This window comes from Misgurnus anguillicaudatus, chromosome 19 (assembly GCF_027580225.2).
Source record: "Misgurnus anguillicaudatus chromosome 19, ASM2758022v2, whole genome shotgun sequence".
Classification (NCBI taxonomy): domain Eukaryota; kingdom Metazoa; phylum Chordata; class Actinopteri; order Cypriniformes; family Cobitidae; genus Misgurnus; species Misgurnus anguillicaudatus.
The window spans coordinates 27,956,376-27,974,232 of NC_073355.2; positions in this window are offsets into that span (position 1 = coordinate 27,956,376).

Here is a 17,857-nt window from a genome sequence, read left to right on the forward strand (position 1 = left end):
TCCAAGCCAAAAGTAAAACGATCCAACTCCCGTGTCTGTACGATGTTCTGATGCGGAGATATAAGGCTGTGTTTATCCGGTTGCTAGGGTACTGTATTTGGTTGCTAGGGAAAAAATTGGCATCCACTAGTGATTACCCTCCGAGTCACGAGTCAAACGGTCCAACCCCCGTGTCTCTATGATGTTCTGATGCGGAGATATAAGGCTTTGTTTACACTGTTGCTAGGGTAGTGTATTTGGTTGCTAGGGAAAAAATTGCCATCCACTAGTGATAACCCTACGAGTCACGAGTCAAACGGTCCAACCCCCGTGTCTCTACGATGTTCTGATGCGGAGATATAAGGCTTTGTTTACTCTGTTGCTAGGGTACTGTATTTGGTTGCTAGGGAAAAAACTGGCATCCCATAGTGATTACACGCCGAGTCACAAGTCAAACGGTCCAACCCCCGTGTCTCTACGATGTTCTGATGCGGAGATATAAGGCTTTGTTTACTCTGTTGCTAGGGTACTGTATTTGGTTGCTAGGGAAAAAATTGGCATCCCATAATGATTACACTCCGAGTCACGAGTCAAACGTTCCAACGCCTGTGTCTCTACGCTGTTCTGTTGCGGAGATATACTGATTTGTTTACTCTGTTGCTAGGGTACTGTATTTGGTTGCTAGGGAAAAAATTGGCATCCCATACTGATTACACTCCGAGTCACGAGTCAAACGGTCCAACCCCCGTGTCTCTACGATGTTCTGATGTGGAGATATAAGGCTTTGTTTACACTGTTGCTAGGGTAGTGTATTTGGTTGCTAGGGAAAAAATTGCCATCCACTAGTGATAACCCTACGAGTCATAAGTCAAACGGTCCAACCCCTGTGTCTCTACGATGTTCTGATGCGGAGATATAAGGCTTTGTTTACTCTGTTGCTAGGGTACTGTATTTGGTTGCTAGGGAAAAAACTGGCATCCCATAGTGATTACACGCCGAGTCACAAGTCAAACGGTCCAACCCCCGTGTCTCTACGATGTTCTGATGCGGAGATATAAGGCTTTGTTTACTCTGTTGCTAGGGTACTGTATTTGGTTGCTAGGGAAAAAATTGGCATCCCATAATGATTACACTCCGAGTCAAGAGTCAAACTGTCCAACCCCCGTGTCTCTACGATGTTCTGATGCGGAGATATAAGGCTTTGTTTACTCTGTTGCTAGGGTACAGTATTTGGTTGCTATGGTAAAAAATGGCCACCCCATAATGATTACACTCCGAGTCACGAGTCAAACGGTCCAACCCCCGTGTCTCTACGATGTTCTGGTGCGGAGATATAAGGCTTTGTTTATTCTGTTGCTAGGGTGCTCATTTTGGTTGCTAGGGGCGTGGCTTGGAAGTGACCAATGATGTGGCCACTGATTACACTCCGAGTCACAAGTAAAACGGTCCAACCCCCGTGTCTCTACGATGTTCTGATGCGGAGATATAAGGGTTTGTTTATTATGTTGCTAGGGTGCCCATTTTGGTTGCTAGGGGCGTGGCTTGGGAGTGACCAATGATGTAGCCACTGATTACACTCTGAGTCACAAGTAAAACAGTCCAACCCCCGTGTCTCTACGATATTCTGATGCGGAGATATAAGGGTTTGTTTATTATGTTGCTAGGGTGCCCATTTTGGTTGCTAGGGGCGTGGCTTGGGAGTGACCAATGATGTAGCCACTGATTACACTCTGAGTCACAAGTAAAACGGTCCAACCCCCGTGTCTCTACGATATTCTGATGCCGAGATATAACTGTTTGAATTTTATGTTGCTAGGGTGCTCAAAAGTGGTTGCTAGGGGCGTGGCTTAATAGCTCAGATACTATCCTGATAGACTGATTGGATGTCTGAATAAAATGAGCCCACCCCCATGTCTCTACGACATTGTAAAGCGAAGATATCCCATCTGGAACTTTTTTATTTCCTTATATGGGCATGTTTCCTGCCCCCTTATAAGTCAATGGGGCACTTTCGGGTGCCTCTTACACCCCAGGGGTACAACTTACACCCCAATGTGATGTATGTTCTTACAGAGCCTACCAGCCTCTTCAAATAATGTAACCCACATGTTTCTACAAAATCCAAGAGTGGAGCTATGACCCGTCAAAGTTTGGCGCAATGTTAAGTCAATGGGATTTTTCGGGTGGTTTTTCGCCCCCCTTTCGAAAATCCTGCACCCGATCGCTTATAAAAGTCATAGCCACCATCTCCTCAATAATGCGGTCAATTTGAGCCCTCTTTCATGGGACTACGGCAAACCGTGCGGGACGAGTTACGCGCCGAAAAAGTGTGCAGACATAAGAATAATAATAATAATATCCCTGAGCAATAATAATAGTGATGCCTTGCATAAATGCAAGCACCACTAACTAGATAGGTACATTTCCTGAAGAAAATGTGAAGTGGTGCTTGCCGTGGCAAATTTCGGGGAACAATATATGATTATACTCTAAGTCACGGGTCAAACGGTCCAACCCCCGTGTCTCTACGATGTTCTGATGCGGAGATATAAGACTTTGTTTACTCTGTTGCTAGGGTACTGTATTTGGTTGCTAGGGAAAAAATTGGCATCCCATAGTGATTACATTCTGAGTCACAAGTCAAACGGTCCAACCCCCGTGTCTCTACGATGTTCTGATGCAGAGATATAAGACTTTGTTTACTCTGTTGCTAGGGTACTGTATTTGGTTGCTAGGGAAAAAATTGGCATCCCATAATGATTACACTCCGAGTCACGAGTCAAACGGTCCAACCCCCGTGTCTCTACGATGTTCTGATGCGGAGATATAAGGCTTTGTTTACTCTGTTGCTAGGGTACTGTATTTGGTTGCTAGGGAAAAAATTGGCATCCCATAATGATTACACTCCGAGTCACGAGTCAAACGGTCCAACCCCTGTGTCTCTACGATGTTCTGATGTGGAGATATAAGGCTTTGTTTACTCTGTTGCTAGGGTACTGTATTTGGTTGCTAGGGAAAAAATTGGCATCCCATAATGATTACACTCCGAGTCATTAGTCATACGGTCCAACCCCTGTGTCTCTACGACGTTCTGATGCGGAGATATAAGGCTTTGTTTACTCTGTTGCTAGGGTACTGTATTTGGTTGCTAGGGAAAAAATTGGCATCCCATAATGATTACACTCTGAGTCATTAGTCATACGGTCCAACCCCCGTGTCTCTACGACGTTCTGATGCGGAGATATAAGGCTTTGTTTACTCTGTTGCTAGGGTACTGTATTTGGTTGCTAGGGAAAAAATTGGCATCCCATAATGATTACACTCTGAGTCATTAGTCATACGGTCCAACCCCCGTGTCTCTACGACGTTCTGATGCGGAGATATAAGGCTTTGTTTACTCTGTTGCTAGGGTACTGTATTTGGTTGCTAGGGAAAAAATTGGCATCCCATAATGATTACACTCTGAGTCATTAGTCATACGGTCCAACCCCCGTGTCTCTACGACGTTCTGATGCGGAGATATAAGGCTTTGTTTACTCTGTTGCTAGGGTACTGTATTTGGTTGCTAGGGAAAAAATTGGCATCCCATAATGATTACACTCTGAGTCATTAGTCATACGGTCCAACCCCCGTGTCTCTACGACGTTCTGATGCGGAGATATAAGGCTTTGTTTACTCTGTTGCTAGGGTACTGTATTTGGTTGCTAGGGAAAAAATTGGCATCCCATAATGATTACACTCTGAGTCATTAGTCATACGGTCCAACCCCCGTGTCTCTACGACGTTCTGATGCGGAGATATAAGGCTTTGTTTACTCTGTTGCTAGGGTACTGTATTTGGTTGCTAGGGAAAAAATTGGCATCCCATAATGATTACACTCTGAGTCATTAGTCATACGGCCCAACCCCCGTGTCTCTACGACGTTCTGATGCGGAGATATAAGGCTTTGTTTACTCTGTTGCTAGGGTACTGTATTTGGTTGCTAGGGAAAAAATTGGCATCCCATAATGATTACACGCCAAGTCACGAGTCATACGGTCCAACCCCCGTGTCTCTACGATGTTCTGATGCTGAGATATTAGGCTTTGTTTACTCTGTTGCTAGGGTACTGTATTTGGTTGCTAGGGAAAAAATTGGCATCCCATAATGATTACACTCCGAGTCACGAGTCAAACGGTCCAACTCCCGTGTCTCTACGATGTTCTGATGCGGAGATATAAGGCTTTGTTTACTCTGTTGCTAGGGTACTGTATTTGGTTGCTAGGGAAAAAATTGGCATCCCATAATGATTACACTCCCAGTCACGAGTCAAACGGTCCAACCCCCGTGTCTCTACGATGTTCTGATGCGGAGATATAAGGCTTTGTTTACTCTGTTGCTAGGGTACTGTATTTGGTTGCTAGGGAAAAAATTGGCACCCCATAATGATTACACTCTGAGTCACGAGTCAAACGGTCCAACCCCCGTGTCTCTACGATGTTCTGATGCCGAGATATAAGGCTTTGTTTACTCTGTTGCTAGGGTACTGTATTTGGTTGCTAGGGAAAAAATTGGCATCCCATAATGATTACACTCTGAGTCACGAGTCAAACGGTCCAACCCCCGTGTCTCTACGATGTTCTGATGCCGAGATATAAGGCTTTCTTTACTCTGTTGCTAGGGTACTGTATTTGGTTGCTAGGGAAAAAATTGGCATCCCATAATGATTACACTCTGAGTCACGAGTCAAACGGTCCAACCCCCGTGTCTCTACGATGTTCTGATGCCGAGATATAACTGTTTGAATTTTATGTTGCTAGGGTGCTCAAAAGGGGTTGCTAGGGGCGTGGCTTAATACCTATGTAAGGATCCTGAGAGACTGATTGGATGCCTGAGTAAAATGAGCCCACCCCCATGTCTCTATGACACTGTGCTGCAAAGATATCCATCTGTGCATTTTATAATGGCAGTCTATGGGAGATGTTGCTAGGGTGCCCAAAATTGTTGCTAGGGGCGTGGCTTAATAGCTCTGGGATGATCCTGATAGATTGATTGGATGTCTGAGCAAAATGAGCCCACCCCCTTGTCTCTACGACATTGTAAAGCAAAGATATCCCATCTGGAACTTTTTTATTCCCTTATATGGGCATGTTTCCTGCCCCATTATAAGTCAATGGGAAATTTCGGGTGCCTCTTACACCCCAGGGGTACAACTTACACCCCAATGTGATGTATGTTCTTACAGAGTCTAGCACCCTCTTCAAATGTTGTGACCCACATGCTTCTACGGAATCCTCGCTCAGGCCTGTGACCCATCAAAGTTTTTCGCAATGTTAAGTCTATGGGATTTTCGCCCATTGACTTTGAATGGGAAATTTCGGGTGCCTCCTACACCCCTGGGGTACAGCTTACACCCCAATGTGATGTTTGTTCTTAAAGAGTCTAACACCCTCTTCAAATGTTGTAACCAACATGTATCTGCAAAATCCTCGAGCAGAGCTATGACCCTTCAAAGTTCGACGCAATGTTAAGTCAATGGGATTTTTCGGGTGGTTTTTCGCCCCCCTTTCGAAAACCCTGCACCCGATTGCTTATAAAAGATATAGCCCACTTCTCCTCAACAATCCGGTCAAGTTGATCCCTTTTTTATGGCTCTACGACAAACCGTGCGGGACGAGTTACGCGCCGAAATTTTGTGCAGACATAAGAATAAAGATATAATAATAACTAGATAGGTACATTTCCTGAAGAAAATGTGAAGTGGTGCTTGCCGTGGCAAATTTCGGGGAACAATATATGATTATACTCTAAGTCACGGGTCAAACGGTCCAACCCCCGTGTCTCTACGATGTTCTGATGCGGAGATATAAGACTTTGTTTACTCTGTTGCTAGGGTACTGTATTTGGTTGCTAGGGAAAAAATTGGCATCCCATAGTGATTACATTCTGAGTCACAAGTCAAACGGTCCAACCCCCGTGTCTCTACGATGTTCTGATGCAGAGATATAAGACTTTGTTTACTCTGTTGCTAGGGTACTGTATTTGGTTGCTAGGGAAAAAATTGGCATCCCATAATGATTACACTCCGAGTCACGAGTCAAACGGTCCAACCCCCGTGTCTCTACGATGTTCTGATGCGGAGATATAAGGCTTTGTTTACTCTGTTGCTAGGGTACTGTATTTGGTTGCTAGGGAAAAAATTGGCATCCCATAATGATTACACTCCGAGTCACGAGTCAAACGGTCCAACCCCTGTGTCTCTACGATGTTCTGATGTGGAGATATAAGGCTTTGTTTACTCTGTTGCTAGGGTACTGTATTTGGTTGCTAGGGAAAAAATTGGCATCCCATAATGATTACTCTCCGTGTCATTAGTCATACGGTCCAACCCCCGTGTCTCTACGACGTTCTGATGCGGAGATATAAGGCTTTGTTTACTCTGTTGCTAGGGTACTGTATTTGGTTGCTAGGGAAAAAATTGGCATCCCATAATGATTACACTCTGAGTCATTAGTCATACGGTCCAACCCCCGTGTCTCTACGACGTTCTGATGCGGAGATATAAGGCTTTGTTTACTCTGTTGCTAGGGTACTGTATTTGGTTGCTAGGGAAAAAATTGGCATCCCATAATGATTACACTCTGAGTCATTAGTCATACGGTCCAACCCCCGTGTCTCTACGACGTTCTGATGCGGAGATATAAGGCTTTGTTTACTCTGTTGCTAGGGTACTGTATTTGGTTGCTAGGGAAAAAATTGGCATCCCATAATGATTACACTCTGAGTCATTAGTCATACGGTCCAACCCCCGTGTCTCTACGACGTTCTGATGCGGAGATATAAGGCTTTGTTTACTCTGTTGCTAGGGTACTGTATTTGGTTGCTAGGGAAAAAATTGGCATCCCATAATGATTACACTCTGAGTCATTAGTCATACGGTCCAACCCCCGTGTCTCTACGACGTTCTGATGCGGAGATATAAGGCTTTGTTTACTCTGTTGCTAGGGTACTGTATTTGGTTGCTAGGGAAAAAATTGGCATCCCATAATGATTACACTCTGAGTCATTAGTCATACGGTCCAACCCCCGTGTCTCTACGACGTTCTGATGCGGAGATATAAGGCTTTGTTTACTCTGTTGCTAGGGTACTGTATTTGGTTGCTAGGGAAAAAATTGGCATCCCATAATGATTACACTCTGAGTCATTAGTCATACGGCCCAACCCCCGTGTCTCTACGACGTTCTGATGCGGAGATATAAGGCTTTGTTTACTCTGTTGCTAGGGTACTGTATTTGGTTGCTAGGGAAAAAATTGGCATCCCATAATGATTACACGCCAAGTCACGAGTCAAACGGTCCAACCCCCGTGTCTCTACGATGTTCTGATGCGGAGATATAAGGCTTTGTTTACTCTGTTGCTAGGGTACTGTATTTGGTTGCTAGGGAAAAAATTGGCATCCCATAATGATTACACTCCGAGTCACGAGTCAAACGGTCCAACTCCCGTGTCTCTACGATGTTCTGATGCGGAGATATAAGGCTTTGTTTACTCTGTTGCTAGGGTACTGTATTTGGTTGCTAGGGAAAAAATTGGCATCCCATAAAGATTAAACACCCAAAAAAGATTCAAACGCTCCAACCCCCCTGTAAATACGAGGTTATGATGCGGAGATATAAGGCTTTGTTTACTCTGTTGCTAGGGTACTGTATTTGGTTGCTAGGGAAAAAATTGGCACCCCATAATGATTACACTCTGAGTCACGAGTCAAACGGTCCAACCCCCGTGTCTCTACGATGTTCTGATGCCGAGATATAAGGCTTTGTTTACTCTGTTGCTAGGGTACTGTATTTGGTTGCTAGGGAAAAAATTGGCATCCCATAATGCTGACACTCCGAGTCACGACTCAAACGGTCCACCCCCCGTTTCCCGACGATGTTCCGATGCCGTGAGATCAGGCTTTCTTTACTCTGTTGCTAGGGTACTGTATTTGGTTGCTAGGGAAAAAATTGGCATCCCATAATGATTACACTCTGAGTCACGAGTCAAACGGTCCAACCCCCGTGTCTCTACGATGTTCTGATGCCGAGATATAACTGTTTGAATTTTATGTTGCTAGGGTGCTCAAAAGGGGTTGCTAGGGGCGTGGCTTAATACCTATGTAAGGATCCTGAGAGACTGATTGGATGCCTGAGTAAAATGAGCCCACCCCCATGTCTCTATGACACTGTGCTGCAAAGATATCCATCTGTGCATTTTATAATGGCAGTCTATGGGAGATGTTGCTAGGGTGCCCAAAATTGTTGCTAGGGGCGTGGCTTAATAGCTCTGGGATGATCCTGATAGATTGATTGGATGTCTGAGCAAAATGAGCCCACCCCCTTGTCTCTACGACATTGTAAAGCAAAGATATCCCATCTGGAACTTTTTTATTCCCTTATATGGGCATGTTTCCTGCCCCATTATAAGTCAATGGGAAATTTCGGGTGCCTCTTACACCCCAGGGGTACAACTTACACCCCAATGTGATGTATGTTCTTACAGAGTCTAGCACCCTCTTCAAATGTTGTGACCCACATGCTTCTACGGAATCCTCGCTCAGGCCTGTGACCCATCAAAGTTTTTCGCAATGTTAAGTCTATGGGATTTTCGCCCATTGACTTTGAATGGGAAATTTCGGGTGCCTCCTACACCCCTGGGGTACAGCTTACACCCCAATGTGATGTTTGTTCTTAAAGAGTCTAACACCCTCTTCAAATGTTGTAACCAACATGTATCTGCAAAATCCTCGAGCAGAGCTATGACCCTTCAAAGTTCGACGCAATGTTAAGTCAATGGGATTTTTCGGGTGGTTTTTCGCCCCCCTTTCGAAAACCCTGCACCCGATTGCTTATAAAAGATATAGCCCACTTCTCCTCAACAATCCGGTCAAGTTGATCCCTTTTTTATGGCTCTACGACAAACCGTGCGGGACGAGTTACGCGCCGAAATTTTGTGCAGACATAAGAATAAAGATATAATAATAATTATAATAATAATATCCCTGAGGAATAGTAATAGTGATGCCTTGCATAAATGCAAGCACCACTAATTATAATAATAATATCCCTGAGGAATAGTAATAGTGATGCCTTGCATAAATGCAAGCACCACTAACTAGATAGGTACATTTCCTGAAGAAAATGTGAAGTGGTGCTTGCCGTGGCAAATTTCGGGGAACAATATATGATTATACTCTAAGTCACGGGTCAAACGGTCCAACCCCCGTGTCTCTACGATGTTCTGATGCGGAGATATAAGACTTTGTTTACTCTGTTGCTAGGGTACTGTATTTGGTTGCTAGGGAAAAAATTGGCATCCCATAGTGATTACATTCTGAGTCACAAGTCAAACGGTCCAACCCCCGTGTCTCTACGATGTTCTGATGCAGAGATATAAGACTTTGTTTACTCTGTTGCTAGGGTACTGTATTTGGTTGCTAGGGAAAAAATTGGCATCCCATAATGATTACACTCCGAGTCACGAGTCAAACGGTCCAACCCCCGTGTCTCTACGATGTTCTGATGCGGAGATATAAGGCTTTGTTTACTCTGTTGCTAGGGTACTGTATTTGGTTGCTAGGGAAAAAATTGGCATCCCATAATGATTACACTCCGAGTCACGAGTCAAACGGTCCAACCCCTGTGTCTCTACGATGTTCTGATGTGGAGATATAAGGCTTTGTTTACTCTGTTGCTAGGGTACTGTATTTGGTTGCTAGGGAAAAAATTGGCATCCCATAATGATTACACTCCGAGTCATTAGTCATACGGTCCAACCCCCGTGTCTCTACGACGTTCTGATGCGGAGATATAAGGCTTTGTTTACTCTGTTGCTAGGGTACTGTATTTGGTTGCTAGGGAAAAAATTGGCATCCCATAATGATTACACTCTGAGTCATTAGTCATACGGTCCAACCCCCGTGTCTCTACGACGTTCTGATGCGGAGATATAAGGCTTTGTTTACTCTGTTGCTAGGGTACTGTATTTGGTTGCTAGGGAAAAAATTGGCATCCCATAATGATTACACTCTGAGTCATTAGTCATACGGTCCAACCCCCGTGTCTCTACGACGTTCTGATGCGGAGATATAAGGCTTTGTTTACTCTGTTGCTAGGGTACTGTATTTGGTTGCTAGGGAAAAAATTGGCATCCCATAATGATTACACTCTGAGTCATTAGTCATACGGTCCAACCCCCGTGTCTCTACGACGTTCTGATGCGGAGATATAAGGCTTTGTTTACTCTGTTGCTAGGGTACTGTATTTGGTTGCTAGGGAAAAAATTGGCATCCCATAATGATTACACTCTGAGTCATTAGTCATACGGTCCAACCCCCGTGTCTCTACGACGTTCTGATGCGGAGATATAAGGCTTTGTTTACTCTGTTGCTAGGGTACTGTATTTGGTTGCTAGGGAAAAAATTGGCATCCCATAATGATTACACTCTGAGTCATTAGTCATACGGTCCAACCCCCGTGTCTCTACGACGTTCTGATGCGGAGATATAAGGCTTTGTTTACTCTGTTGCTAGGGTACTGTATTTGGTTGCTAGGGAAAAAATTGGCATCCCATAATGATTACACTCTGAGTCATTAGTCATACGGCCCAACCCCCGTGTCTCTACGACGTTCTGATGCGGAGATATAAGGCTTTGTTTACTCTGTTGCTAGGGTACTGTATTTGGTTGCTAGGGAAAAAATTGGCATCCCATAATGATTACACGCCAAGTCACGAGTCAAACGGTCCAACCCCCGTGTCTCTACGATGTTCTGATGCGGAGATATAAGGCTTTGTTTACTCTGTTGCTAGGGTACTGTATTTGGTTGCTAGGGAAAAAATTGGCATCCCATAATGATTACACTCCGAGTCACGAGTCAAACGGTCCAACTCCCGTGTCTCTACGATGTTCTGATGCGGAGATATAAGGCTTTGTTTACTCTGTTGCTAGGGTACTGTATTTGGTTGCTAGGGAAAAAATTGGCATCCCATAATGATTACACTCCCAGTCACGAGTCAAACGGTCCAACCCCCGTGTCTCTACGATGTTCTGATGCGGAGATATAAGGCTTTGTTTACTCTGTTGCTAGGGTACTGTATTTGGTTGCTAGGGAAAAAATTGGCACCCCATAATGATTACACTCTGAGTCACGAGTCAAACGGTCCAACCCCCGTGTCTCTACGATGTTCTGATGCCGAGATATAAGGCTTTGTTTACTCTGTTGCTAGGGTACTGTATTTGGTTGCTAGGGAAAAAATTGGCATCCCATAATGATTACACTCTGAGTCACGAGTCAAACGGTCCAACCCCCGTGTCTCTACGATGTTCTGATGCCGAGATATAAGGCTTTCTTTACTCTGTTGCTAGGGTACTGTATTTGGTTGCTAGGGAAAAAATTGGCATCCCATAATGATTACACTCTGAGTCACGAGTCAAACGGTCCAACCCCCGTGTCTCTACGATGTTCTGATGCCGAGATATAACTGTTTGAATTTTATGTTGCTAGGGTGCTCAAAAGGGGTTGCTAGGGGCGTGGCTTAATACCTATGTAAGGATCCTGAGAGACTGATTGGATGCCTGAGTAAAATGAGCCCACCCCCATGTCTCTATGACACTGTGCTGCAAAGATATCCATCTGTGCATTTTATAATGGCAGTCTATGGGAGATGTTGCTAGGGTGCCCAAAATTGTTGCTAGGGGCGTGGCTTAATAGCTCTGGGATGATCCTGATAGATTGATTGGATGTCTGAGCAAAATGAGCCCACCCCCTTGTCTCTACGACATTGCAAAGCAAAGATATCCCATCTGGAACTTTTTTATTCCCTTATATGGGCATGTTTCCTGCCCCATTATAAGTCAATGGGAAATTTCGGGTGCCTCTTACACCCCAGGGGTACAACTTACACCCCAATGTGATGTATGTTCTTACAGAGTCTAGCACCCTCTTCAAATGTTGTGACCCACATGCTTCTACGGAATCCTCGCTCAGGCCTGTGACCCATCAAAGTTTTTCGCAATGTTAAGTCTATGGGATTTTCGCCCATTGACTTTGAATGGGAAATTTCGGGTGCCTCCTACACCCCTGGGGTACAGCTTACACCCCAATGTGATGTTTGTTCTTAAAGAGTCTAACACCCTCTTCAAATGTTGTAACCAACATGTATCTGCAAAATCCTCGAGCAGAGCTATGACCCTTCAAAGTTCGACGCAATGTTAAGTAAATGGGATTTTTCGGGTGGTTTTTCGCCCCCCTTTCGAAAACCCTGCACCCGATTGCTTATAAAAGATATAGCCCACTTCTCCTCAACAATCCGGTCAAGTTGATCCCTTTTTTATGGCTCTACGACAAACCGTGCGGGACGAGTTACGCGCCGAAATTTTGTGCAGACATAAGAATAAAGATATAATAATAACTAGATAGAAAAGTTTGTTGACAAACTTTATGTTGGCTTGACAAAGCCTGGCCTGAACGTTTAAAACGGTTTGACAGAAGTTTAGTTTAGTAGGCTATCTGGCTGTTAGTATGTTTAAGTATGAAGCTAGCCTGATTTAGCATGAAGCTAGCATGATTAGCCTGAAGCTAACATTAAGCTAACATGATTCGCATGAAGCTAGCATCAAGTTAGCATGATTAGCATGAAGCTAGCATGATGCTAACATGAATTAGCATGAAGCTAGCATGATGCTAGCATGATTTAGCATGAAGCTAACATGATGCTAACATGAATTAGCATGAAGTTAGCATGATGCTAACATGAATTAGCATGAATTAGCATGAAGTTAGCATGATGCTAACATGAATTAGCATGAAGCTAGCATGATGCTAACATGAATTAACATGAAACTAGCATGATGCTAACATGAATTAGCATGAAGCTAGCATGATGCTAACATGAATTAGCATGAAGCTAGCATGATGCTAACATGAATTAGCATGAAGCTAGCATGAGGCTAACATGAATTAGCATGAAGCTAGCATGATGCTAACATGATATAGCATGAAGCTAGCATGATGCTAACATGAATTAGCATGAAGTTAGCATGATGCTAACATGAATTAGCATGAAGCTAGCATGATGCTAACATGAATTAGCATGAAGCTAGCATGATGCTAACATGAATTAGCATGAAGCTAGCATGATGCTAACATGAATTAGCATGAAGCTAGCATGATGCTAACATGAATTAGCATGAAGCTAGCATGATGCTAATATGAATTAGCATGAAGTTAACATGAAGCTAGCATGATGCTAACATGAAGCTAGCATGATGCTAACATGAATTAGCATGAAACTAGCATGATGCTAACATGAATAAGCATGAAGTTAGCAAGATTTATTATGAAATTAGCATAAAGCTAGCATGAAACTTGCATGAAGCTAGTATGACTTAGCATGAAGCTAGCATGAAGCTAACATGACCAAAAGACCCAACCCCCATGTCTCTATGATGTTCGGATCCAGAGATATAAGGCTTTGTTTATTATGTTGCTAGGGTGCTCATATTTGGTTGCTAGGGGCGTGGCTTAATGCCTCAATAAGAATCCTTAGAGACTGATTGGATGCCTGAGTAAAATGAGCCCACCCCCATGTCTCTGTGACACTGTGCTGCAAAGATATCCATCTGGGCATTTTATAATGGCAGTCTATGGGAGATGTTGCTAGGGTGCCCGACAATGGTTGCTAGGGGCGTGGCTTAATAGCTATGGGACGATCCAGAGAGACTGATTGGATGCCTGAGTAAAATGAGCCCACCCCCATGTCTCTATGATACTGTAAAGCGAAGATATTCCATCTGGAACGTTTTTATTCCCTTATATGGGCGTGTTTCCTGCCCCGTTATAAGTCAATGGGGAATTTTGGGGGCCTCTTACACCCCAGGGGTGAAACTTACACTCCAATGTGATGTATGTTCTCACAGTGCCTGCCAGCCTCTTCAAATGTGGTAACCCACAAGTTTCTACAAATTACTCGCTTGCAGCTATGACCTGTCAAAGTTTGTCGCAATGTTAAGTAAATGGGACTTTTCGGAAGTTTTATGTCCCGTTTTAGGAATTCTGTAAGTCGGATCCCGTCAAAAAGATATAGCACACTTCTTTAGACCAGTCAGAATGTCCGTGGAAAATTTCATGGTTGTAGCTTGAAAGCTGTCGGACGAGTTAGCCGCAGAAATTTTAGTCTCAGAAGAAGAAAAAGAATAATAATAATAATAAGTTTAAATACAATATCAGTATGTTGGCTTTGTCAAGCCAACATAATAAGTTTAAATACAATATCAGTATGTTGGCTTTGTCAAGCCAACATAATAATAATAATAACTAGATAGAAAAGTTTGAAGACAAACTTTATGTTGGCTTGACAAAACCTGGCCTGAACGTTTAAAAAAGTTTTGGAGAAACTTAAAACAAGTTTAGTTTAGTAGTCTAACTTTCCGTAAACATGATTTAACAAAAACTTAGCATGTTAACATGATTTAGCACTAAGTTAGCATGATGTTAACATGAATAAGCATGAGTAAACATGATGCTAACATGAATTAGCATGAAGCTAGCATGATGCTAACATGAATTAGCATAAAGCTAGCATGATGCTAACATGAATTAGCATGAAGCTAGCGTGATGCTAACATGAATTAGCATGAAGCTAGCATGATGCTAACATGAATTAGCATGAAGCTAGCATGATGCTAACATGAATTAGCATGATGCTAACATGAATTAGCATGAAGCTAGCATGATGCTAACATGAATTAGCACTAAGCTAGCATGATGCTAACATGAATTAGCATGAAGCTAGCATGATGCTAACATGAATTAGCATGAAGCTAGCATGATGCTAACATGAATTAGCATGAAGCTAGCATGATGCTAACATGAATTAGCATGAAGCTAGCATGATGCTAACATGAATTAGCATGAAGCTAGCATGATGCTAACATGAATTAGCATGAAGCTAGCATGATGCTAACATGAATTAGCATGAAGCTAGCATGATGGTAATATGAATTAGCATGAAGCTAGCATGATGCTAACATGAATTAGCATGAAGTTAGCATGATGCTAACATGAATTAGCATGAAGCTAGCATGATGCTAACATGAATTAACATGAATAAGCATGATGCTAACATGAATTAGCATGAAGCTAGCATGATGCTAACATGAATAAGCATGAAGCTAGCATGATTTATTATGAAAGTAGCATAAAGCTAGCATGAAACTAGCATGAAGCTAGTATGACTTAGCATGAAGCTAGCATAAGGCTAACATGACCAAAAGACCCAACCCCCATGTCTCTATGATGTTCGGATCCAGAGATATAAGGCTTTGTTTATTATGTTGCTAGGGTGCTCATATTTTGTTGCTAGGGGCGTGGCTTAATACCTCGATAAGAATCCTCAGAGACTGATTGGATGCCTGAGTAAAATGAGCCCACCCCCATGTCTCTGTGACACTGTGCTGCAAAGATATCCATCTGGGCATTTTATAATGGCAGTCTATGGGATATGTTGCTAGGGTGCCCAAAAATGGTTGCTAGGGGCGTGGCTTAATAGCTATGGGACGATCTTGAGAGACTGATTGGATGCCTGAGTAAAATGAGCCCACCCCCATGTCTCTACGACACTCTAAAATGAAGATATTCCATCTGGGACGCTTTTATTCCCTTATATGGGCATGTTTCCTGCCCCGTTATAAGTCAATGGGGAGTTTTGGGTGGCTCTTACGCCCCAGGGGTGAAACTTACACCCCAATGTGAGGTATGTTCTCACAGTGCCTGCCAGCCTCTTCAAATGTGGTAACCCACAAGTTTCTACACATTTCCCGCTCTCAGCTATGACCCGTCAAAGTTTGTCGCAATGTTAAGTCAATGGAAAATTTGGGGTGTTTGAGCGCCCCGTTTAGGAATTCGGTAAGTCCCATCAGTTAGAAAAGTCATAGCACGCTAAGTCAGACCAGTCTGAAGACTTTTGGAAAGTTTGGTGAATGTAGCTTGAAAGCTCTAGGAGGAGTTACAGTCAGAAATTTTGGGGATCAGAAGAAAAATAATAATAATAATAAGCTTAGATACAATAACAGTATGTTGGCTTTGTCAAGCCAACATAATAAGTATGAGGAATAATAATAGTGATGCCTTGCATAAATGCAAGCACCACTAATAACTAGATAGAAAAGTTTGTTGACAAACTTTATGTTGGCTTGACAAAGCCTGGCCTGAACGTTTAAAACGGTTTGACAGAAGTTTAGTTTAGTAGGCTATCTGGCTGTTAGTATGTTTAAGTATGAAGCTAGCCTGATTTAGCATGAAGCTAGCATGATTAGCCTGAAGCTAGCATGAAGCTAACATGATTAGCATGAAGCTAGCATCAAGTTAGCATGATTAGCATGAAGCTAGCATGCTGTTAACATGAATTAGCATGAAGCTAGCATGATGCTAACATGAATTAGCATGAAGCTAGCATGATGCTAACATGAATTAGAATGAAGTTAGCATGAAGCTAGCATGATGCTAATATGAATTAGCATGAAGCTAGCATGATGCTAATATGAATTAGCATGAAGCTAGCATGATGCTAACATGAATTAGCATGAAGCTAGCATGATGTTAACATGAATTAGCATGAAGTTAGCATGATGCTAACATGAATTAGCATGAAACTAGCATGATGCTAACATGAATTAGCATGAAGCTAGCATGATGCTAACATGAATTAGCATGAAGCTAGCATGATGCTAACATGAATTAGCATGAAGCTAGCATGATGCTAACATGAATTAGCATGAAGTTAGCATGATGCTAACATGAATTAGCATGAAGTTAGCATGAAGCTACCATGATGCTAACATGAATTAGCATGATGCTAGCATGATGCTAACATGAATTAGCATGAAGCTAGATGATGCTAACATGAATTAACATGAAGCTAGCATGATGCTAACATGAATTAGTATGAAGCTAGCATGATGCTAACATGAATTAGCATGAAGCTAGCATGATGCTAACATGAATTAGCATGAAGTTAACATGATGCTAACATGAATTAGCATGAAGCTAGCATGATGTTAACATTAATTAGCATGAAGCTAGCATGATGCTAATATGAATTAGCATGAAGTTAGCATGATGCTAACATGAATAAGCATGAAGTTAGCAAGATTTATTATGAAATTAGCATAAAGCTAGCATGAAACTAGCATGAAGCTAGTATGACTTAGCATGAAGCTAGCATGAAGCTAACATGACCAAAAGACCCAACCCCCATGTCTCTATGATGTTCGGATCCAGAGATATAAGGCTTTGTTTATTATGTTGCTAGGGTGCTCATATTTGGTTGCTAGGGGCGTGGCTTAATACCTCAATAAGAATCCTTAGAGACTGATTGGATGCCTGAGTAAAATGAGCCCACCCCCATGTCTCTGTGACACTGTGCTGCAAAGATATCCATCTGGGCATTTTATAATGGCAGTCTATGGGAGATGTTGCTAGGGTGCCCACAAATGGTTGCTAGGGGCGTGGCTTAATATCTATGGGACGATCCAGAGAGACTGATTGGATGCCTGAGTAAAATGAGCCCACCCCCATGTCTCTATGATACTGTAAAGCGAAGATATTCCATCTGGAACGTTTTTATTCCCTTATATGGGCGTGTTTCCTGCCCCGTTATAAGTCAATGGGGAATTTTGGGGGCCTCTTACACCCCAGGGGTGAAACTTACACTCCAATGTGAGGTATGTTCTTACAGAGCCTGCCAGCCTCTTCAAATGTGGTAACCCACAAGTTTCTACAAATTACTCGCTCGTAGCTATGACCCGTCAAAGTTTGTCGCAATGTTAAGTAAATAGGACTTTTCGGAAGTTTTATGTCC